The sequence below is a fragment of the Acinonyx jubatus genome, chromosome D3, assembly GCF_027475565.1.
Source record: "Acinonyx jubatus isolate Ajub_Pintada_27869175 chromosome D3, VMU_Ajub_asm_v1.0, whole genome shotgun sequence".
In the NCBI taxonomy this organism is placed as follows: Eukaryota; Metazoa; Chordata; class Mammalia; order Carnivora; family Felidae; genus Acinonyx; species Acinonyx jubatus.
Window position 1 is genome coordinate 44,541,294 of NC_069392.1, and position 23,167 is coordinate 44,564,460.

General features: G+C 42.8%; 1 protein-coding gene and 1 non-coding gene across 5 annotated transcripts in view; one reads left to right on the top strand and one right to left on the bottom strand.

The window, feature by feature from the left end:
- The window catches only part of TMEM241 (transmembrane protein 241), a 120,697-nt gene that overhangs the window by 20,138 nt on the left and 77,392 nt on the right, over positions 1-23,167 (bottom strand). The window lies entirely within an intron of this gene.
- LOC113602389 (U6 spliceosomal RNA) lies at positions 12,972-13,081 on the top strand. The gene has a single exon (XR_003423815.1). It is a non-coding gene; the product is annotated as a U6 spliceosomal RNA (small nuclear RNA).

Below are 23,167 nucleotides of genomic sequence, written 5' to 3' on the forward strand. Positions count from 1 at the left end.
TAGCTGAAGGCACACGTCTGGGTACAGAGTGCCCTACACACGGTCACCTAGGTGCAGGACCTGAGAGGTGGAAGGGACTCCCTGCGATCACAGGTGGGGGAACTGTGACCAAGAGACGGTGAGTGATTTGCTCCAGGGGCCTGGGACCCCAAGCAGTGAGGGGTGGAAAAGACCTCGACTCCCAGGTCAACCTTCTCACACACCCAGAAACTCAAGAAAGGGCCCACGTGAGCTCCATGTTTTTTTTTTTTTTTTAAAGATTTTGTTTTTTAAGTAATCTCTACACCCAACATGGGGCTTGAACTTACAACCCTGAGATCAAGAGTCACATGCTCTACTGACTGAGCCTGTCACACACCCCTCCACGCAGTTTTAGAAGAAGAAAAAAAGAAGAATCCACTGAAGACAGGGCTTCAAAGAGATATTTGCAAACCCATGTTCATAGCAGTATTATTCACAATAGCTCAGATTTGGAAGGAACCCAAGTATCCATCAATGGATGAACAGATACCCAAAATGTGGTGTATACATGGTTATTCAGCCTTTCGAAGGAAGGCAATTCTGACCCATGCGACAACATGGATGAACCTTAAAGACATCATGCTAAGTGAAATAAGCCAGATACAGAAGACAAATATTGTATGATTCCACTTACATTAGGTGCTTTGAGGAGTCAAATTCAGAGACACAAAGTAGAATGGAAGTTACCAGGGCCTGGGGGGTAACTGTGAGTGCAGAGTTAGTGTTAATGGGTACAGAGTTTCAGCTTTGGATGATGAAAAGGTTCTGGCAGTGGCTGTCAGAAAATGTGTAAACTTTTTTTTTTTTTAAGTGTTTAAAAAAATGGCTAAAATCTGGGACTACTGGGTGGCTCAGTCTGTTGAGCATCCGACTTCAGCTCAGGTCGAGATCTCACAGTTCATGGGTTCGAGCCCCATGTCGGGCTCTGTGCTGACAGCTCGGAGCCTGGAGCCTGCTTCAGATTCTCTGTTTCCCTCTCTCTCTGCCCCTCCCCCACCCACACTCTGTCTCTGTCTTTCTCTCTCTCAAAAATAAATAAACATTTAAAAAAATGGCTAAAATCTGCTCAAGAAATAGACTTTAAGTTACACTTGGAACTTGCCATTCAAGAAACTTAAGTAGCAGCCATTACGAGCACTTGTCCTTATTTTCAAAAAGCATTTTCAAAAATACAAATTTTTCCCCACAGAAGAAAGAGTCCTGTGGTCTGAGGAATGTCTCCCCTGTACACACAGATCTGAATAACAAACACCAGGACCCGCCACAGCTGAGGGACGCCAACAACAGCAGAACTCAATACATTGTGTCTGCGGCGGCAGGGGCTTTGAACTTCCTGGCTTTGTCAACGGATGTCACAACCTCTGTGTTATTGAAACAGATTTTGGTATTTAAAGCAGATCAGGCTTGTTTTTTAAACATTCATTTTGATCCTAAGACAAATTTTCTGTTTGTCTAAGGGAAAAATAAAGGGGAATATTGTTGGTGGGAACCTGCCAGACAGTCGTGCATTTTGGGGGCAGGAATCAGTCAGGCTTGTTGCTTGTTAGCATTTTGTTGTTTAAATACCTACGACTTCAGAAAAAAGGGACTGCAGCACGTATAAAAGCCCTTCACGGTGACTGCCTCACTTACAGCCTGCACCTCCTACTTCAACTAGCTGTAGTTTTTCAAACACGGGTTCAACCATCACGCTGCCTTTGCTGCAAGGTCTCTCTGCCTGGAACAGTTTCAAAGGCCTCCCCACACAATTCCTGCTCACTTTTTGAAAACCCATTTCTAGGGATGCCTGGGTGAATCCGTTGGTTAAGGGTCCCACTCTTTTTTTTTTTTTAATGTTTATTTTTGAGAGAGAGAGAGAGAGAGAGCGAGCACAAGCAGGGGAGGGGCAGAGAGAAAAGGAGACAAAGAATCCAAAGCAGGCTCCAGGCTCTGAGCTGTCAGCACAGAGCCCAACACAGGGCTCAAACTCACAAACTCACCACCTGAGCCAAAGCCATATGCTTAACCGACTGAGCCACCCAGGCACCCCAAGTGTCCCACTCTTGATGTCAGCTCAGGTCATGATCTCATGGTTGGTTTGTGCGATTGAGCCCCATGTTGGGTTCCACAATGACAGAGTGGAGCCTGCTTGGGATTCTTTCTCTCCCTCTCTCTCTCTGCCCCTCCCCTAAGCTCTCTCTCTCTCTCTCTCAAAATAAATAAACATTAAAAAAAAAAAAAAAGAAAATCCATTTCTAGGAAACATTTTCTGGACCTTCCCCCCTGCCTCGCCCCATCCACACATCTAAGTGGATCAGGCACTTCTTCCAGTGACTTCCATGCCCCTTGACATTGTACATGTTAAACTATGGAAATGTGTGGTCTCCCCAATCAGGGCATGCACTATCCATCTTTGTATGTTCAGGACATACCAACAGAGACCCAGTAAGGTAAGTGGCCAATATACTTTCCAGAACTGCACTAGTCATCAGAGCTGGTAAGTCACAGTCTTGTTTTTTTGTGATTTGTTTTAGAGAGAGAGAGAGAAAGCACAAGGAGGGCAGAGGGTCAGAGGAAGAGAGAGAGATAATCTTAAGCAGACGCCACAGAACACAGCCTGACATGGGGCTCGACTTGTTATCATAACCTGAGCCAAAACCATGAGTCAGATGTTCAACCAACTGAGCCACCCAGTGCCCTAAAATCTTATTTTTAAATCCCTTTTGATATATTAAGGGCACTTGGACCCCGGACGGGAGAAGCACAGAGACATTCTCTGCTCCTCTTCTCTGCTTCTTTGCCCAATTACCTCCAGGAGGCTAGAAAGAGCTCCTCAGGGAGGATCTGCAGCTGGTTCACTCTGATTTCAAGTCCAAAATTGTCAGGAAAGATTCTGATTGTCTCCTGGACCAACTGACCATGGCTAGGGGGGCAGAGGAATGTAAGAGTGTGGAAGTTCATCCTTGAACTTCATGGTTGGAATCAAGGAAGGAACATTTCCCTGGGGGGAGGGAGGGAAAGTGCTGGGCAGACTGAACACCAGATGTCTTGCATGCCCTTGCCATCTACACCTGGGAGCCTGTAGGAAATGCAGAATCCCAGGCCCCACCCCAGACCTACCGAACAACATCTATATGTGAACGGATCACCAGGTGATATGCTTGAGCATGAAAATGTGAGGAGATCTCTACAACCCCCCCCCCCCAACTCCAGCACTGTCTCAAGAACTACTCTGTCCAGCTGGTGTGGGACAGCTTGGCACAGCCACATCTCCAAAGAAGGGCAGGTTGTAACTCCCTCACAGACCATGCAGCGGAAGGCATATGTCAGACTGGCCTGGAGTCTGTCTGTGTCGAAGACTCACCTGTGAATATTACTAATAGACCTTCCTTTTAGGGTAAAGAGTAAGATGATAAAAATGTATAAACTGAGAGCAGATTATCTCTTTTTTCACCTAGGACCCAAGGAACTATTCCAAGTCCACCAGACAAACACCTCAGCTAAGACTGAGAATCTACTTGACAATTTCAAAATGTTCAATTAACCCTTATTATCAATCCTATGATTTATTATAATGATCAGTGTAATAATTATTATTATTACTTTTTATTTTAGAGAGAGAGCAAGCATAGGCGAGGAAGAGGGGCGGAGGGAGAGAGAGAGAAAGAGAGACAGAGACAGAGAATCTCAAGCAGGCTCCACACTCAGCACAGAACCATCATGAGACTTGATCCACGTCCCTGGGATCAGGACCTGAGCCGAAATCAAGAGTCGGTTGCTCAACCGACTGAGCCACCCAGGAGCCCCATGATCAGTGTAATTATTATTATTTTTGAGAGAGAGAGAGAGATAGAGAGAGAGAAAGCATGAGTGGGGGAAGGACAGAGACAGAGGGAGACACAGAATCCAAAGAAGGCTCCAGGCTCTGAGCTGTCAGCACAGGGCCCAGTATGGGGTTCAAACCCATGAACTGCAAGATCATGACATGAGCTGAAGTCAGACGCTTAACCAACTGAGCCACCCAGGTGCCCCGATCAGTGTAATTATTAGTGAGAGACAACCCAAGCTAAACTCTGGGCTTGGCTATTAATAATCTTCAGCATCGCCTCATTCAAGTGCGCAATGAGTTATTCCTTTTGCCAGGTATCAGAAGAACAATCTTATTAATTCATCATTACAATTTTAATTACCTTTGTTCTTTTATCATAGTCTAGGGTTATATATATATATATATAATTAAAAATATATTAATATATATAATATACATCAAATATATATTAAAAAGATATATTAAAAAATATATACATACACACATATGTACATACATATACACACCAACCTGGGACAACAGGACTTTCTCAAAGGCACAGTGTCTTTCTCTTCAGACACAGTTTCAGATATGATGCAACTGATGGGGATTAATAAGGCAGCCGGTGGTGAGAGGAACAAGTTCTTCCTCATGATTCTCTCTGCCCATTGGGAAGGAAACTCTTTGGCCTCCTGGCCTTTTACTCTCATCCAAGTTCATTCTGATGGGAAGACTTACTTATCTTGCTGTACATTTACTGAGGCTCGTTACACTTGTTGGTGGGATTCCAGGGCTTCAAGCACAAAACCCAGACTCTATATGGTTTCTCTCTTCTCTTGAATCCAAGCAATAAAATTCTCCGGAGTTTCTGTCTCCACCTGTTCGGGGTGGGATTGGAGGATGGGAAGGAAGCCATGCCCCCTATAAGGAGCAGAAAGCCTTAAGTCTCTAAACCAGGGTTGACATTTTCAACTCAACTTTGTTTCCCACTTGCCTACTAGTCCTTGTGCATGAATTCTCTTAGTCTACATTCCCAGAAGGGAAGAGGCATGGGCAGTAGAGTTTAAGTACCCAGACTTTGAAGTGTCCAACACATGCTATGTACTGAAAAGACCTGTGCGTCTTGTCACACCATCTGACACCGGTCCTTTGGTTGTAACTTCAAAAATCTGTGGCCCTTTGCACATGTTTTCTCTTGGGACTTGTAACTTCCTGGCACAGCTGTGCAGAAGGTGTTAGCTCTTCCCCCAGGTGTCAGACTTTTCTCTTCAGTATTCATGTTAATGTATTCATATTAATTAATTAATTCATTCATTCATTTTAATATGTACACTGACGAGGTGTTTCCTGGTACCTTTGGAGGGCTTCTTTTTATCCCTGTTGGCATTCCACTTCAGCTCATTCTAAAATACCTGATTTGTTGGATTTTCTACCAAGTAAAGGGGCTGTAAATATGCCAAGTATAATGTTGACGTACTTAGAACATCCCATTGTTGAAGACAAATGGAGAATTTGAGATAGCCCCAATTTCCTCTCAAACTCATTTCAGAGACAGCCTGGCATAGAGTTAGTAGATTCTTCATTCTGGAACTTTCCCTCAACTTTCTCAGTTTCATCTTACTCAGTAAATGTACCCATCTTCTCACAGACTTACCTTTAGAAGGATGGGTTTCTGACAAAGTTATTTTTTAGATTTTGTCCTGCTGATTAAAAAGTTCCATCAGTCTCCCAAAGCTAAACAGTACTCTGTGCTTCTGGAAAGGAAGGGCATGTGGCTAAGGTGTTTAATTTTCTAAGTTGTTTTGATTCACTCAAAGGATAGATCTAATCTCTGAAGTGTATTTTTAGAAATGAAATAAATTTAAGCTCAAAGGAGCTTTAAATAAAAGCACCATAATTATATTTACTCCAAGACCATGAGGCTTTTGTTCATCTCCTTTTGACAGAAGTTCAATTCATGCCATTGTTACCCTTAGTAATACTAGAGGTGGAAGAACAGATTTGCCAAAATACATACAGCAGGACCTCCTTGCCATGTTTAAAGAAACATGGTGCCCATTTGGGAAAAACCCTTTTGCTACTTACAACCTGCCTCCTTCCTTAATCCCAGTAATTCCTGAAGAAATACCACTCGGGAGAAGTGAGGCTGTGAGGTCATGGGCGGTGCCCTGGCTCCAGGTCCAGTCACACTCGATTCTGCACGATCTGAGAGTGACAACTCCTGAGGAATGTACAAAGCTTGTGCAAGACTCACCATGTCTGCTCAGTTCCACCAGAGGGATTCACACAAACCACGAAGGCTTTTAGCTATTGCTGGACAAGTTGGCACCCACCGCAAAATGTCAGCAAGCTCCTCTCTATGGACTCCCCCCTCCCCTCATTCATATGTTTAAGCCCTAACCTCCAATATGGAGATGGGGCCTTTGGAAGGTAATCAGGGCTAGATGAGGTCATGGGTGAGGGGGTCCTCATGATGGGCTTAGTGACCTTGTAAGAAGAGACCAGAGAGCTCGCTCTCTCTCTCTCTCTCTCTCTCTCTGCCATGTGAAGACACAGCCAGAAGGCAGCCATCTGCAACCCAAGAAGAGAGCTTCCTCCAGACACCAATCCAACCTTGGTCATGTACTGGTGGCCTCCAGAACTGTGAGAAATAAATATCTGTTGCTTAAGCCGCCCAGTCTGTGGTATTTTGTAATGGCAGCCTGAGGAAAGACATTATTCCTTGCTCTTTTGGAGAGTTAAAAAAAAATGAAAGTTAAAAAAACAAGGACTAACAGTTTCAGAAGAAGCTGTCACTGAATTAGAAGTGAAAAAGGAAAAAGGCTTTGAGTTATTGCTGGAATGGAGCAGAGGCTAAATGACGCGCACCGAGCACCTCCCTGGGCTCTAGAGAGGCGAAAATGGAAGTCCAGAACCTGCCCTCACGGCACCCTATCCCAGGTCAGCTGCTCCAGAAGGTGACCAAGCAAATTGTATCAATATAACACGCTAAGTGCTGAGATTACGAGTACACTCTGGATACCACGGAACAAGCCCCACACCGAGGCAATGCCCGTATTAATCTGGGACAGATAAGAATTACTGGGTGAGGAAGTTTGGGAAGGGCATTCTACATAGAAGGAACAGTACAAACAAGTCAGCAAACTCTAAGCCCCTGGGTATCAACTAGAGCACCAAGTGAGGTGAGTAGTGGCCACTGTTAAAGCTGAAAGAAACAGAGAGAGGAAAGAAAAAAAAAAAACTCAATAGCTGGGAACCCCTTTTCTCCTAGCAGGTATTAAAAAAAAAGCCTCAGGGCGCCTGGGTGGCTCAGTCGGTTAAGCATCCGACTTCGGCTCAGGTCACGATCTCACGGTCCATGAGTTCGAGCCCCGCGTCGGGCTCTGTGCTGACAGCTCAGAACCTGCAGCCTGCTTCAGATTCTGTGTCTCCCTCTCTCTCTGACCCTCCCCCATTCATGCTCTGTCTCTCTCTGTCTCAAAAATAAATAAACATTAAAAAAAAATAATAAAAATAAAAAAATGAAAATAAAAAAAATAAAAATAAAAAAACCCCATGGAATTTTTTTTACTTAGGGAAGCAGGCAGCTGGTTTCAGGAAGACTGGGTATCTGGTTTGATCAGCATGCCAGAGGTCATCCTGGACTTCAAAAGAGCTCATGCCACTCTCGTGGGCCTCTGTTTTTGTGCCCATGTCTGTGGGGGAGTCCTGGGGGTCAGAGACTCCCTGGGTGACCTCAGGTGGGCCAGCTGCCCTTTCTGGATTTCAGTTTTCCCCTCTATAAGAAAGGAATCCTCTATAAAGTGTTTCTCAGGGATTAAATTTTAGTCTTTATTTGAATTAAAAAAAATTTTTTTTGGAATGTTCATTTTTGAAGGAAAGACAGAGTGTGAACAGGGAAGGAGCAGACAGAAAGGGAGACACAGAATCTAAAGCAGGCTTCAGGCTCTGAGCTGTCAGCACAGAGCCCGATGCAGGGCTCGAACTCACAAGACATGAGATCATGACCTGAGACGAAGTCAGATGCTTAACCGACTGAGCCACCCAGGTGCCCCTTAGACTTTCACTTAAAAAAATTTTTAAAGGGGATTAGGGATTTTATTCATTCCCTGACTTGTTCTGGTGAGAATTTTTAAGAAGCTTAAAGAAGCAGGGGTTACAGGCAAAATACATCCATTAGAAGTAGATGAGAGAGATAAAGTGTACTCTCCCAGACATAAGCCAGGTGTGGGACTGCTCTGTTGTAACACAGACCTCTTTTTCTAAAGTTTAGCGATAGTGTTTTCTAAACCAGAAATGTTACTGTGTATCCTCCCCAACATTTGGTATTGTCAGTGTCTAGAATTTTAGCCATTCTGGTGGGTATGTGGCTCCACATCAGATTGGACACCACTTGCCTCTCATTTCCCCATTCTCTTACAACCAAGCTAGTACAGGGCAGACAGCTGCAATTTCCCTACTGAAGACCCGGCCAACAATATTTAGGGCTGATCCTCTTTTTCTTGCTGCTTCTTTTTTAAATAAACACCTGGGTAGAACTTCCAAAATGTTAGAAAAAACAGATTCTCTGAGTCATTTGAAAAATTGAACAAAGCACTTTGAAACCTGTGGTGTTACTTGGATCTGGTCATTTTGAATTTCTCTTGACACGAGAATGGGAAAATGGAACAGAGCATACGTGAAGGCTCTCTATCAACACAAATCAGCAGCTCTCAAATTGTAGCTGAACTCAAAATGCAAACAACACGTCAAATGTTTCTCCATCGGCGAAGGAAAGGCTCATTGTTTGCAAGTAATGCTGTCCTAGCGAACATAAAATGTGCAACACACATTATTTCCTACAATCCCTGCAACATTTCTGTGAAGTCATACAATGATTTCCATTTTACAGATGAGAAAGCTGATCCATACGAAGGCTAAGTAATCTTTCCAAGGTTACACTGCTAGAATGGAATTCTGATCCAGGTCTTTCTGTCTCCTGAGAGCTGGGCTATCTATCACAACTCTCTACTGTCTCAGCACTCTATAAATTGCTGCTGAATAAATCTGCTGAATGTTACATGTTCCAATAGAGCAACGTGAAAAAAAATTTTCAGGAAATAGAAAAACCTCTTAAGCATGGGTATTGAGGGGCACCTGAGTGGCTCAGTCAGTTAAGCATCCAAGACTCTTGATTTCAGCTCAGGTCATGATCTCATGGTGGTGAGGCTGGGCCCTGAGTCGGGCTCTGCACTGGGTGAAGAGCCTGCTTAAGACTCTCTTCCTCTCCCTTTGCCCCTCCCCTGCTCATGCACATACTCTCTCTCTCATAAATAAACAAATAAATAAAGCACGAATATCAAAAGCCAGTTATGCATTACATAATTCTCAGAGTGAACAGTCAACAGCCTGCCTGAGTATAAATTGAGGAAAATGTGAATAACCATGACTGACTCCCCAGAAGACGCATCAGAACTTGGTGAGGTCTGAGTGGTTCACGCAGCTGTAGCTCAACTCTGATGCTGGGCCAGGGAGTACTTCCGTGAAGAAGTATCTATTAATCACACAGAATGGGCTCGGAGCTGGGCTGGCTGCAGTGGGGATTCGAGAAGACACCCACCTACTCCCTCAGTTCCCTGGAGTTAACTCTTTTTCTAATTTCTCAAGAGTTCTAGCTATTCTTGAAAGGCAAAACTTATATACTCCAATGAAAGGTGACACTGAATAACCGCCAAACACCTCCCCCTGAAAGTGCTGAACTCGAAATCCTAATATTTTAAGGGTGCACAGAGGACGGTAAAGAGATCTGAACAGCACAGACTAACGGTGCAAACATTCGGCAATTTGGGATAGTAGTGTCGACCATGCTTACTGCAGCATCCGTAAGGTAATGATTTGCAAGAGTACAGGGACCAAAGTCAAGAGAACACCTCTTAACTCTCACCTAAAGAAAAACATTTGTTTTCACAGGTGAAAATCCTTTCTCGGGGAGAGAGGGCAGTGCAGAGATAATAACAGGTGATTGGATCCTTGAATTCCTTCTTAGAATTAGAACTAACACAGTGTGACAATCTTGTTTCTTTTTTAGGGGGAGGGGTAGTCATTGTACAAAAGACTACCCAGAGACTTGAAAACAATGACTCCTAATTCCAGTTTCAATAAAAAAAAAAATGGAAGAGGCACTTTAATACTCACCAAATTCTTTACAGTTCAAATTTTGCGCCTGGGAAAACCCCCGACACTTTGTACCTTATTTGGGCATGTTAATGGCGAGTGGGGACACTCTGCCAGGTGTTAGGAATATAACCTTGAGTTAAGCCTCCGACTCTTGATTTCGGCTCAGGTCATGATCTCACCGTCATATGATTGAGCCCCACGTTGGGTTTTACGCTGATGGCACAGAGCCTGCTTGGGATTCTTTCTCTCCCTCTCTCTGCGTGCCCCCTCGCTTGTGTGCACACACCTCTTCCCCCCCCCCCCCCCCCCGCCCTCTCAAAATAGATAAACTTCAAAAAAGAAAAAAAGATATTCCCTGACCTCCTTGGGCTCACAGGCTCACACCCAGGTGGCTGGCTGGGAAGGAGTGATCTGATTATTGTGATTTTTCTAATTTGCCTGATCCTTGTCTTTCCTTTTCTTCTCCTGACATGGAGGTGAGGGAAAGTGGTGGGTATTTTATCAACTCTTGACTAATCACCTACCACATTCTGGGCCAAACATCGTGCATCTGGAAAACTGTACAGAAAGCACACAAACCCCAAATAGGGAATAATGGCCTGAGACGAAGCAGAAAAGAAACAAGGTGGAATTTTCCTTGGAGACAGATGTGACTGGGGGGTCTGCTCCCTGTGCAGACCCCCCAGCCTCCGGAAGTCCCAGGAGAAGACAGATGTGGAGGTGTAGCCTGGGAGATCCTGTTCCCCTTACAACTACCACCCCCCCAAGACCCCCTAGAAGGGCACAGAAACAACATAATTAAATGACAAATCTAACACTAGCTGTGTTTACATGGTACCAGGCAATTCACTGTAGACCGAGAAAACGTTTCTTGCTGGGTATTTGACTGACTCGCTATTTGGGATCCATATAAACAAGAACAACCTGCTTGTTGGCCTGGCCTTACAGACACATTTACTTACATAGAAACAAAAACATCACCACAGATCTTTCAAATCCATGTTACTCCTTTCTATTTGTGTCAAAACTCCCCCTTCCCACCGTAAGAGTCTGCACCTTTGAATTTCCCAAGGAAGGTTTCACTGTATTAGCTTTGACTACGGCAGCTCCTTCTCTCGTGACCCAGGCAACTCATTTCTGCCCACACAGCCCACCCTCTGGTTTGGGAACATACAGGAGAGCAATTTGCTGATCACCCTGTGTTGGGCCACACCTCGGAGAACTTAATTTTAGGGATACGGAGGGAGGGTCTATACAAGGAAATGATAAATGCACAAAGGAAGGAATGTGTGCATCCGGAGAAGGAGAGCATTACTGGGGGCAGCTGGAGGTACTGCATGAGGTAACGAGCAGAATTCCGCCTTTCCCTGTCTCTGACGCGAGGGCACAAACCTGCAAAGATGTGTAAAATAACATCAGCAGATTCAGGCATTTACTCAGCACTCATGTATGCAATCCTATCCTACAGTGAACAGAGTACTCGCCAGTGTATCCAGCAGAGGCCTTGTGAACATTCCTAATTAACTGGACTTTGTGTCGCAAAAATCACTTTAATTTCAGTTACGTTAAATTATAAACAGGGATGCCTGGGTGGTTCAGTCGGTTAAGCTTCCAACTCTTGATTCTGGCTCAGTTCATGATCTCACCATTCGTGAGTTCGAGCCCCGTATCAGGCTCTGTGCTGACCGTGCAGAGCCTGCTTGGGATTCTGTCTCCCTCTGCCCCTCCCCTGCTTGTGCTCTTTCTCCTCCTTCTCTCTCTCTCTCTCTCTCTCTCTCAAAATAAATAAATAGAGTTGAAAAATTTTATATATAAACCGTGGAGCCAGGAAATTTGTAGAAATTCAGGGTATTTCCTTAGTAAATGAGCTGATACAAATTCATTCAGGTCAAAAGTTGTGAAAGGGAGCATTGTTATCATATTTTTGCAGCAGAGAACACTGTGATGGTCAATGGCACTAAAAATAGCTGAGGAAAGAATTAGGAGTTCATAACTGGAAACAAGAAAACAACAACCTTATCCAAAGTAGCAAAATGTCCGTTAGCATCCCTCCCTATGAATTATTCTGACAATAGGAAATGGAATTTAATTTTTTTTCTCTAATCCATAACTGTATGTCTCCTCCCCTATGCCCTCTGGGAAAACCTTATTCACAAACGGATAATTCCCAGATAACTAAATTCTTTGCTGTTTCCATACAGCTCCACAACAACAAGGCAGCTCCTGAACTTGCCACTTCAAGTTCCTGTCGCTTCAGCAGTGATGTCATGGAAAGACATCCCCACGTGCTGTTTTTGTTGCCCAGCTAGAGACTGTAAAGGAAATTATGCTCTGCCTCTAGGTTTTAATTTTCCATGAAAAGTTATTCTCATTGCCAGAGCTGCCTAAACTGTGAAAGAAAAGTGATTTAATTAGGTCATAGCCATAGTTAGATTTTTAAGCACACTCTTCTGACAGAAAAGTCACATTTCACAGCTTTGTTGGGTTTAATAATTTATTTTCATCAAACCATTCCTGACGTGTTACGGTGCTGAATAACAACGGAGGGAGGAAGACGTGAGAAACACTAACTGCTGTGCGGGAAGTTATCTCTTCAAGTGAGCTTTTCTTTTCTTTTCTTCTTTTTTCTTCTAACATTTATTTATTTTTGAGAGACAGTGCACAAGCAGGGGAGGGCCAGAGACAGGGGGGACAGAGGATCTGAAGCAGGCTCTGTGCTAACAGCGGTGAGCCCAATGCGGAGCTCAAAGTCATGAATCGCGAGATCATGACCTGAGCTGAAGATGGACTGAGCCACCCAGGTGCCCCTCAAATGAGCTTTTCACTGTCCCAGCAAGAGAGGTGGAGTCTTAGGCTGATTAGAGGGAAGACTGAGTTGGGGAGGCTCCTCTTTCCTGATTCCCTTTCCCTATTCAGTAAGTGTGGAAAGACAGTGACAGGCTCTCCACACCCAACAGGCAGTGACGATGACAAGAATGATGAGGAAAATAAAGGAAAGGAAGTAACTGTGCCCACTTTGGCACCATATGTACTAAATCTGGAACATTACCGAAAACAATTAGCATGGCCCCCCTGCACAAGGATGACACACAAATCCATGAAGCGTTCCCTAGTTTTCTGTAACTACGTGAGGTGATGGATGTAAACTTGTTACAGTGATTGTTTCGCGATATATACAAAATCAAATCATCATGTTGTGCACCTTAAGCTAATAGTTATATGTCAATTATATCTCAATAAAACTGGGTGGGGCAGGGAAGGGGTAACAGTAGCAACAGAGTAGGAAGAGGGAGAGAACTAACACTGTTCAGCACAGACGACCTAGTGAGAGCAAAACGTGATGGGCATCATAACTCTACTCCCAGGATTTCCCATAGTGTCTTCTTTGTGTGTGTGTGCACACCCGCACGTGTGTGTATACTCGTGCATGCCGGATACTGAACCTAAGAAGTCTCATTCCTGAACCTGAAAGATGTGTTTACTTGTCACCTACTCAAAAGTTCAACTTATGATTCAAAATCAAGCCTTGAAACTTCTGTACAAATACATCTAAAAACTTAAGCAAAGAGTAAACAATTGTTATTTAGAAGACACGAAATTTGTGTGATCCCATGTTAAAAGACACTAAGCTGTTCCTTCTTCTTTAGAAAAAAAATTTCTACCAGAAATGGCAAGAGTTTTATCAATGGTCTTGGAGACATTTTAAAATTCCAAACATCAAACCCTCACAGCATCTGTTGACAATGCTTTTACAAGTTCATCCTATACACAAAACAGGCTTAATTTTACCCGGTAAACTGACATTGCCAAGACTCCTTCTTGGTTCAATATCTTGGCAATAGGTCAAGAGAAATGTCAACATGTCATTGAAAAAAGAAAGACATTAGTCTGTGCTCCCAAGATCTGGCAAAACAGCCGGAGAGACAGCTAGTCAAAACTCAGAAAAATTCTTATCCTTTTAAGAGATCTTCATAAGGATAAACCCGTCAGAGGCTGAAACTTACCAGTAGATCTTCTCACCCCTTTTAAGAGCAACCTCTATAGAGGAAACACAGTTCAGGATGGCGGTCTGTTACTACACAGGGAGATGTTGTTATGGAGACAGCTCTGAAGGCTCCCTGGCAATCCCAGTGTATAATTAAGGCTCCATCACAGAACAGCCAGCAGGGTGGTCTCCATGGGAACCAACAAACACACATTGTCACGGGCCTAGCAACTGTTCTGAATCAATGACTCTTTATATAGGTTTAAAAACATTGTGAATGGGGCATCAATTGCTTCCTTTGTTAGACAATGTCTGATTAAATATGTGTGAGAGACCCCGTTCTCATGCATGCTGAATTTCCAGTAGTGTCTAGAGTAGGCTGCCCACAGCTAAATTCACTTACCTAGAACTAGGAAATACAAATGATAAATTCACACTCAGGAAGTCACTGGTTAATTTGGTGAAAGAATTAAACCAGTGGTCGACAGTGCCAGGGAGGACTGGCACCCACTCTTCTATGGCTGTCTAAATATTATCCCATCCTCTCAGTACACTAGACATTATAATTATATTTGTTTACAGATGAGCACACATCTAGAAGGTGGCAGACCTGGGACTCAAAGGTAGGTCAGAATGAAGTCCCGGTCCAGGTTTATATAACTATATAATAATGCTCTTTGTTTTCGTACCACATTATCATGCCCCAGCTACCCTCACAGACATGATCTCATATATTCTGCTTTTATCTTGAAACATTGGGGAGTTCAGTTCTAGAATTTTCTAATTTTGCAATATTTTCTTCCTTGATCTTTCTTTGTCTGCCTGCTCTACTTCTGCACCCACCACGCACTCCAGGTTTGAAGATTTACATGGGACCCTTTCTAGGAAGGTTTCCCCCATGTCTAGGAAGGTTTACCTGGACTGTGTGAGAAGCATTTTCCTAAGCAGCAAAGGGAAAGGAAGCCCATTACATAAGATTCTGACTGCCCAAACTCTAATAACAGCGGAAAACATCCCAATTAACTGCTTGTAGCATTTACACATAATCTTCTATGACAGAAGGCAGACTTGGGTGATAGGGATGGAAGGTGAGATTGCCGATTCCTACTTTATTCTGATGGGTTCTATTAAGGACTTTTTTTTGAGAGAGAGAGAGAAAGTACGAGTGCATGCACACATGTGTGCAAGCGGGGGTGGGAAAGGGCAGAGGGAGAAAGAGGGAGAGAATCTCAGGCAGGCTCCACACTCAGCTTGCAGCCCCACACGAGGCTTGATCTTGAGACTGTGAGATCATGACCCGAGCTAAAATCAAGAGTCAGATGTTATCGACCGGGCCACCCAGGTGCCCCTATTAAGAACTTTTAAAATCTGGCAAATGCTTTATTAAGTAGGTACTGATAATCAATGATCAGGCTCCTGGCAAATCATCATTATATATAATCCTACAATTGAATGTACACATCATCAGCATTTAGCCTTAAATATTAGATTCATCAACACTGTCAGAGCTCACTCGAGTCATAACATTTCTAACATTTCTGAGCTACCTGATCAAAACCAAACAGTGAGGCTCTTTCCTCGTTCCCCTGAAACCCCAGTCCCATGCATCTCTTGGGAAAGCCTCCTTCCCATTTTTCACTGTCCTTCTACTGAGGCTCAGAAAAAGGGCTGTCTTCTCTAAAGCGAGCCCCCATTCCCCTTCTGTCTCCCACTGAAGTTCATTATTCTCCCTATTTCCCCTCATTCTTCAGCATCTCCAAATCTCTCTGTATACGGCGTCTTCTTTTCTAGTTTCAAATATGCCCAAGTCCTTCTTTCCTCAGAAAAGAAATTATCTTTGCTAGATCTGACTATCCCCCTGCCCACCACCAGTCACAATCTCCTTCCCGCATCTGTGTATTCTTGGATATTTATGATCTATCTTCCGCCCCCCTCCCACCCTGCCCTTATAAAACTTTTTCCTGCAAGACCAGTAATGTCCTTGGTCTAGGCTTATCCCAATCCAAATCTCTCTGACCTCTTGGCAGCATTTTGCTTTACTCCTTTAAACTCTTCCTTAGACTTCCCCACAGAGAACTTTCCCAGCTTTCTTTGGCTATCACTTCTCTCTCCTACACATTATTGATCTCTGGTATTGAAGTATCTCCCAAGAAAGGCTTAGCCCTCTGCTCTGCTCCACCCACATCCTCTTGCTCCTGCAGTGAGCTCATCTATTTCTTCACGTTCCTTTTTTTTTTTTTAGTTTTTTTTTACACTTATTCATTTTTGAGAGACAGAGACAGCGCACAAGCGGGGGAGGGGCAGAGAGAGAGGGAGACACAGAATCAGAAGCAGGCTCCAGGCTCTGAGCTGTCAGCACAGAGCCCGACACGGGGCTCGAACCCACGTACCGTGAGATCATAACCTGAGCTGAAGTCTGACACCCAACCGCCTGAGCCACCCAGGCATCCCATTCACGTTCCTTTTTTAAAAACATGTTTGTTTATTTACTTATTTAGAGAGAGAGAGAGAGAGAGGGAGAGAGTGCACACGTATATGTGTGAGAAGGGGAGGGGCAGAGAAAGAGAGGAAGAGGGAGAATCCCAGGCAGGCTTCACTGTCAGAGCAGAGTCCAATGCGGGGGTCAATCTCATGAACCTTGAGATCATGACCTGAGTGGAAATCAAGAGTCGGACACTTAACCGACTGGGCCACCCAGGCGCCCCTCGTGACGTTCTTGATTCCAACTCCACTGCTCTAGGCGGAGCCCAAACGGACACATGAAGCCTTGAGCTCTGCCCTCCCTTTCACCCCATGTGTCCAGCACAAAGCAGTTCCATTGAGATGCTCCCTCCATACACATCTGTCTAAAATAGATTTCACCAGCTTCCCTCCCCAAAGATGTTCTTTCATAATCCCCCCACCCGTTTCTGTGATGCCATGGAAGTCTCATGTCTCAAGCCACAAACCTTGGGGTCATTTGTGAACCTCCCTATCGGCCACTCCCTGGACCCAAACTACTATCACACACTCCCTACTGCTCTAAAAGGATCTGGGTCTTTGTTATCTAATTCTTTGATCACATAACACTTATGTGATAGATTAAACAATCACAATTTCTTTTCTTCAGACTGTCAGTCAAGTTGACCTTTCACCTTTATTGCCACCACTCACTACCTTGATTCACCTCCCTTCTAAATGCTTGGAACTCATTTCCAACATGACTTGCCTTTAGTTGGTCTCATTCAAAAGTTCACAGTGATCTCCAGGGCATGGCTTTTAGGGCTTCCTAACTGTCTCTTCCAGGCCCATTTCCACCCTCACACCCTCACACTCTCCTCCTCCTCTGGTCAAATTTATTTCCTCATGGTTCCCCACGTGCACGTCCTGCCTCAGGACCCCTGCCATTCATCCTGGAAGGCTGTGCTTCCAATTCCACTTCTCCCAGGCAACCTGGGCTTGCAGGGGCCAGTTCGGTCTCTCCACCACCTCAGCCCACTTGGAGTTTCCCTTTACCCAACTCCTGAAGTCAGTACTACCCCGCTTAGCAATGTACTGTAACAGTCTCACCCTGTCACTCTTATCTCCTCCTCTGGATTATAAGATGCACTCGGCAGGCCCTACACATATACTAACCCATTTTCCCCACCCCAGACTCCAAAGGTTTCCCCAATAAAGGCTGACTGGTAGAATCATGTCCAAAAAGAAGGCCATTCAAAGAGAGACCACATACCTTGATATCAGGCACTTTTAATACTACCCAAACTGAAAGAATCTAGTATACCATGACGTCCCATGGAAATAGCAGTTGTTTCTGGTAGGCAGTAAATTATGACACATTGTCAGGGAAGGGACTGGGGGAGGCAAGCAAGGTACCTAGGGTGCAACATTTAAGGGGGCACTCATTGTTCTCAGGTGCCGACCCCACACTGCATGATGGCCCTCATCCCAGCCCTGTGCATGTGAAAAATGAGACTCTTAACATTCAAAATACAAACTAAACCAAATCAAGAGACACATACAAGGCAAGCTATAGAAAAATCTTTACCAGGGCCATAGAGAACAAACTAAGACTTGGTTTCCTGGTCTACCACTGAGTCAGGACAAAATGGCGGCAGCAACTATGGCATTAACTTAAAGGAAAAAAGCATTCTTATGGAAGCAGCTTTGAAATGGAGAGCAAAACCTGGATTCTAAGGGCCTTACAGGGCCAGAGCTGCTGTCTGGGAATGAATCTTCTCTCCTGGCTCATCCTCAACATAAACTCACTCTGGCCTCAGTTGCTTCTTCCCAGTGGATGCTTAGAACACCAGTCAGTTTGAAGTTAACCCGGATGAGACAAGGCACTATTCAATCCGGAAAAAATTCTCACATGATAACTTAAATCTACTAGAGAAACCCATTAGCATACCACATCTTCCTTATATGTCTACACATTTCATTGCTTTCGTCTTAAATTCATTCACTTTTTCCTGCATCAGTGCTTTACAAGTGGGAAGAGATTCCAAGATTTTATGAAGATGAAGTTAGATTTCACACGCCCAAATTTATCAAACTGAAGGGAGAAATAAAAAAAGTTGCTAAAAAGGTTGCTTTTTAGAAGGTTTCTTCTTTAAAAAATGTTTGTTTGTTTGTTTGTTTGTTTGTTTGTTTGTTTTGAGACAGAGAGAGAGAGCAGGGGAGGGGCAGAGAGAAGAGAAAGAAAATCCCAAGCAGGCTCCGTGCTGTCAGCACAGACGCTGACAAGGGAATTGATCTCACAAATGATGAGCTCGTGACCCGAGCCAAAATCAAGAGTTGGACATTTAATTGACTGAGCCACGCAGGTACCCTGAGAATGTTTCTTAAATTCACAGATAGAAAAACAAGAATAACAATGGTAACAATATAAAGTGACTTCAAAGGCCCTTTTTTTTCCCATGCTGAGCATTCTCAGACCTAAAGAAGATACTACGATAAGGACCAGAGAGAAGCATGGATACCTTAGAAGTGATGAAGTTCATGTGACAACTCCTTGGAAAATAGCAGAGAATGGATCCTTCTGGAGCAAGGAAGAAGGTGCCCTCAGCCTCTTCTGAATGACCTTCCTTTCTGAGTGTCTTTGAGTTTTTCCACAGAATCCAAATTCTCCTCTGGGGCCAACGGAACATCCTTCTGAGTCATTTTCTGAACATGCTGGCACTCACTAGAGTCACAATGACGTCATGGGGAAATGTTGTATTGCTAAGTACAATTATGTTGTATTTCAAATGTCAGCACATTCTGATGTGTAGGTGGTCCAAAGAATGGGAAAGTATTATGCCACTGAGGGTAACAGAGCTTATTTTCAAACAGAAAAGAAAAAGGAGGAGGAGGGGAGGGAGAAAAAGAGAGACTACTGAAGCTAGAAGAGACCTTAGTGGCTCATCTAATCCAATCTTCAACATTTAAGGAGGATTAGCATTAAACCTTAGCAGCCAATTAAAAACCCTTATACTTTTGAATCAGCTACAGAGAAGGAAATGATGAACCTCACCTCCCCCCAAGTTTAAAAGAAAATGAAAAATTTAAATAGGTAAAAAGGAGGCTCATGAAAGTAGTGGCCAAACAGGCAAAGCCATACACAAGAAAAATATCCTTCCTAATACCAACAGACAATATTTAACCACTATTCTTTGAGCACTTTGCAGCTTTCAGGGATGGTTTAATGCCATAAAATCCACCCACTATAAATGTAAAGTTCAACGATTTTTTTAAAGTGGGCTCCACGCCTAGCACAGAGCCCAATATGGTGCTTAAACTCATGACTCTGAGATCAAGACCTGAACTGATATCAAGAGTGGGAGGCTTATCTGACTGAGCTGCCCAGATGCCCCAAAAATTCAATGATTTTTTTAACTGTTTATTTTTATTTATTTTTCGAGAGAGTGAGTGTACACACGAGCAGGGGAGGGACAGAGACAGAGGGAGAGAGAGAGAATCCCAAGCAGGCTTCACACTCAGCACTGAGCCCAACATGGGGCTCGATCTCACAACCATGTGAGATCACGACCTCCACCAAAATAAAGAGTCAGATGCTTAACCGACTGAGCCATCCAGGCACCCCCAAAATTCAATGATTTTTAATGAACACATTTAATAAATTAATTTAAATGATGGTGCAACCATCACCACAACCCAGTTTTAGAACACTTCTATGAACTAAAATAACTTCCTTGGGCCTATTTGTAGTCAATTTCTGCTCCAAGAAACCATCACTATGCTTTCTGTCTCCATAAATTTGCCTTTTCTGGAAATTTCAATAAATGGAATCATACTCTATGTATTTTTTTGCACTGGCTTCTTTCACTTAGCATAATGTTGCAGCAATGAGGTAATAGTCCATTCCTATTTATTGCCAAATAGTATTCCATTGTATGTGAACAGTACATCTCTTTTATACATTCACCAACTGATGGCCATTTAGATATTGTCCAGTTTGGGGCTATTATGAATAATGCTACTCTGAGCGTTCATGTTAAAGTCTTTTTGTTTTCATTTCTCTTGGGTAGAGTTCTAGGAACAGAATTGCTGAGCTATTTAGTCAGTTTATGCTTAGCATTTTAAGAAACTGGCAAAACAGTTTTCCAAAGTGGCTATACCATTTTACATTCCTACCAGTAATTTATGAGGGTCCCAGTTTATCCACATCCTCGTCAGCTCTTGATATTGTCTATATTTTTTTTATTACAGCCATCTTAGTGAGTGGGTAGCGATATCTCATCATGATTTAATTTGCATTTCCCTAATGGCTAATGACATTGAGTTCCTTTTTATGGACTTCACGAACCATTTATATATCTTCTTTGGTGAAATGTATGCCTATTCATATCTTTTTTTTTTAAGTTTTTATTTAAATTCCAGTTAGTTAACATACAGTGTAATATTGGTTTTAGGAGTACAACATAGTGAATCAATACTTCCATATCACCTGGTACTTATCACAAGTGCCCTTCTTAATCCCCATCACCTGTTTCACCCACCGCCCCCACCTTCGCCCTGGTCATCAGTGTGTTCTCTATAGTTAAGAGTCTGTTTCTTGGTTTGCCTCTCTCTCTTTCTTTATTTTTTCCTTTTTCTTGTTGGTTTTATTTCTTAAATTTCACATATGAGTGAAACCATGTTATCTGCCTTTCCCTGACTGATTTATTTCTCTTATTAGCATTACACTCTCTAGGTCCACCCACGTCATTGCCAAGTGGCAAGATACCATTCTTTTTATGACTGAGTAACATTCCATTATATAGATATTTATGTATTCACATCTTTCAACCATTTTTTGGTTGGGTTGTATGTAGTCTCACTGAAGAGAGTACAAAGAATTCTTTATATATTCTAGAAACAAGTCCTTAATCAGATACATAATTTGCAAATATTTTCTCCTAGGCTGTGGCTTTTCATTTTCTTAACAGTGTCTTTTGACCATTAATTTGAATTGCATACTATTTTAATTTAAATGAAGTCTAAGCCTGGGGCACCTGTGTGGCTCAGTCAGTTAAGTGTCCAACTCTTGATCTCAGCTCAGGTATTGATCTCAGTCAGGGTCATGGATTCAAGCTCTGCGTTGGGCCACACACTGGGTGTGAAGCCTATTTTTTAAAAAAATGAAGTCTAATTTATCAATTACTTTATGGCTTATGCTTTTGGTGTCATATCTGAGAACTCTTTGCTTAAACCAAGGTTGGTAAGATTTCTTCCCGCAGTTTATTCTAAGAGTTTTCCAGTTTTAGCTCCTATATTTAGGTGTACAATCCACGGTTGAGTTGATGATAAGAGAGAGGGTTTAAGTACTTTTTTTTTTTTTTTTTTTTTTTTTTTTGCATACCTGGTTGTTCCAGCACCATTTGTTGAAAAGAAAATCCTTTCCCTGTTCAATTGCCTTGGCACTTTTATTGAAAGTCCATAGACCATAAATGCCTATCCAATGTCAATACCATAATGTCTTGATTATTCTAGCTTTATAAAATTCTAAAATCATGTAGTTTAAATCCCCCAACTTTCTTCTTCTTTTTAAAGTTTATTTATTTATTCTGAGAGAGAGAGCATGTGTGGGAGAGGGGCAGAGAGAAAGGAGGGGAGCGAGAATCCCAAGTAGGCTCTGCACTGTCAGCACAGAGACCCACCTAGGGCTTGAACTCACGAACCAAACCGTGAGATCATGATCAGAGCTGAAATCAAGAGTTGAATGCCCAACTGACTGAGCCACCCAGGTGCCCCTGTTTTTCTTCTTCTAAATTGTTTTGGCTATTGAATTTCCAAATAAACTTCAGGATCGGTCTGTGGATTTGTACAAAGCGTTTGCTGGGATTTTGACAGGGATTACATTAAATCTATTGATCAACTTAGGAAGAATTTCCATCTTAACATTGAGTCTTTCCATTTATTGAGATCTTAGATTTCTCTGAGACTTTACAGTTTTCAGTCTTGAACTGCTTTAAGTTCCTAAGTATATTTTTAATGCTGTTATGAATGAAATTATTTTCTTAATTTCATTTTTATGAACATGACTGTTCATTATTAATACATAAAACTATGAATGATTTTTGTACATTGATCTTGTATCTGAGACCTTGATAAATCGTTTATTAGTTCAATTAATGTTTTTATAGATTCCTTAGGATTTTCTACATGTAGGATAAATGTCATCTGTGAATATAGACTATTTAATGTTTTCCTTTCTAATTTGGATGCTTTTTTTTTTTTTTTTTTTTTTTTTTTTGGTCTTATTGCTCTGCCTGATAGAAGTGGTGAGGCACAAACATTCTTGTACTGTTCCCAATCTTAGGGAGAAAGTATTCAGTCTTTCACCATTAAGCATGTTAACTATAGGTTTTTCACATGTGCTTTTTATCAGGTTGAGAAGATTCCCTTCTATTACTAGTTTGTTGAGAGTCTTTTTAAAAAAAATTTTTTTTAACGTTTATTCATTTTAAAAGACAGAGAGAGACACAGCATGAGTGGGGAAGGGGCAGAGAGAGGGAGACACAGAATCTGAAACAGGCTCTGGGCTCTGAGCTGTCAGCACAGACCCTGATGCGGGGCTCGAACTCATGGACTGCAAGATCCTGACCTGAGTTGAAGTCAGAGCTCAACCGACTGAGCCACCCAGGTGCCCTGAGAGTCTTTTTTAATCATGAATGGATGTTGGGTTTTTGTCAAATCATTTTTCTGCACCTACTGACACGGCTTTTTTATTCTTTATTCTATAAATATAATGTATT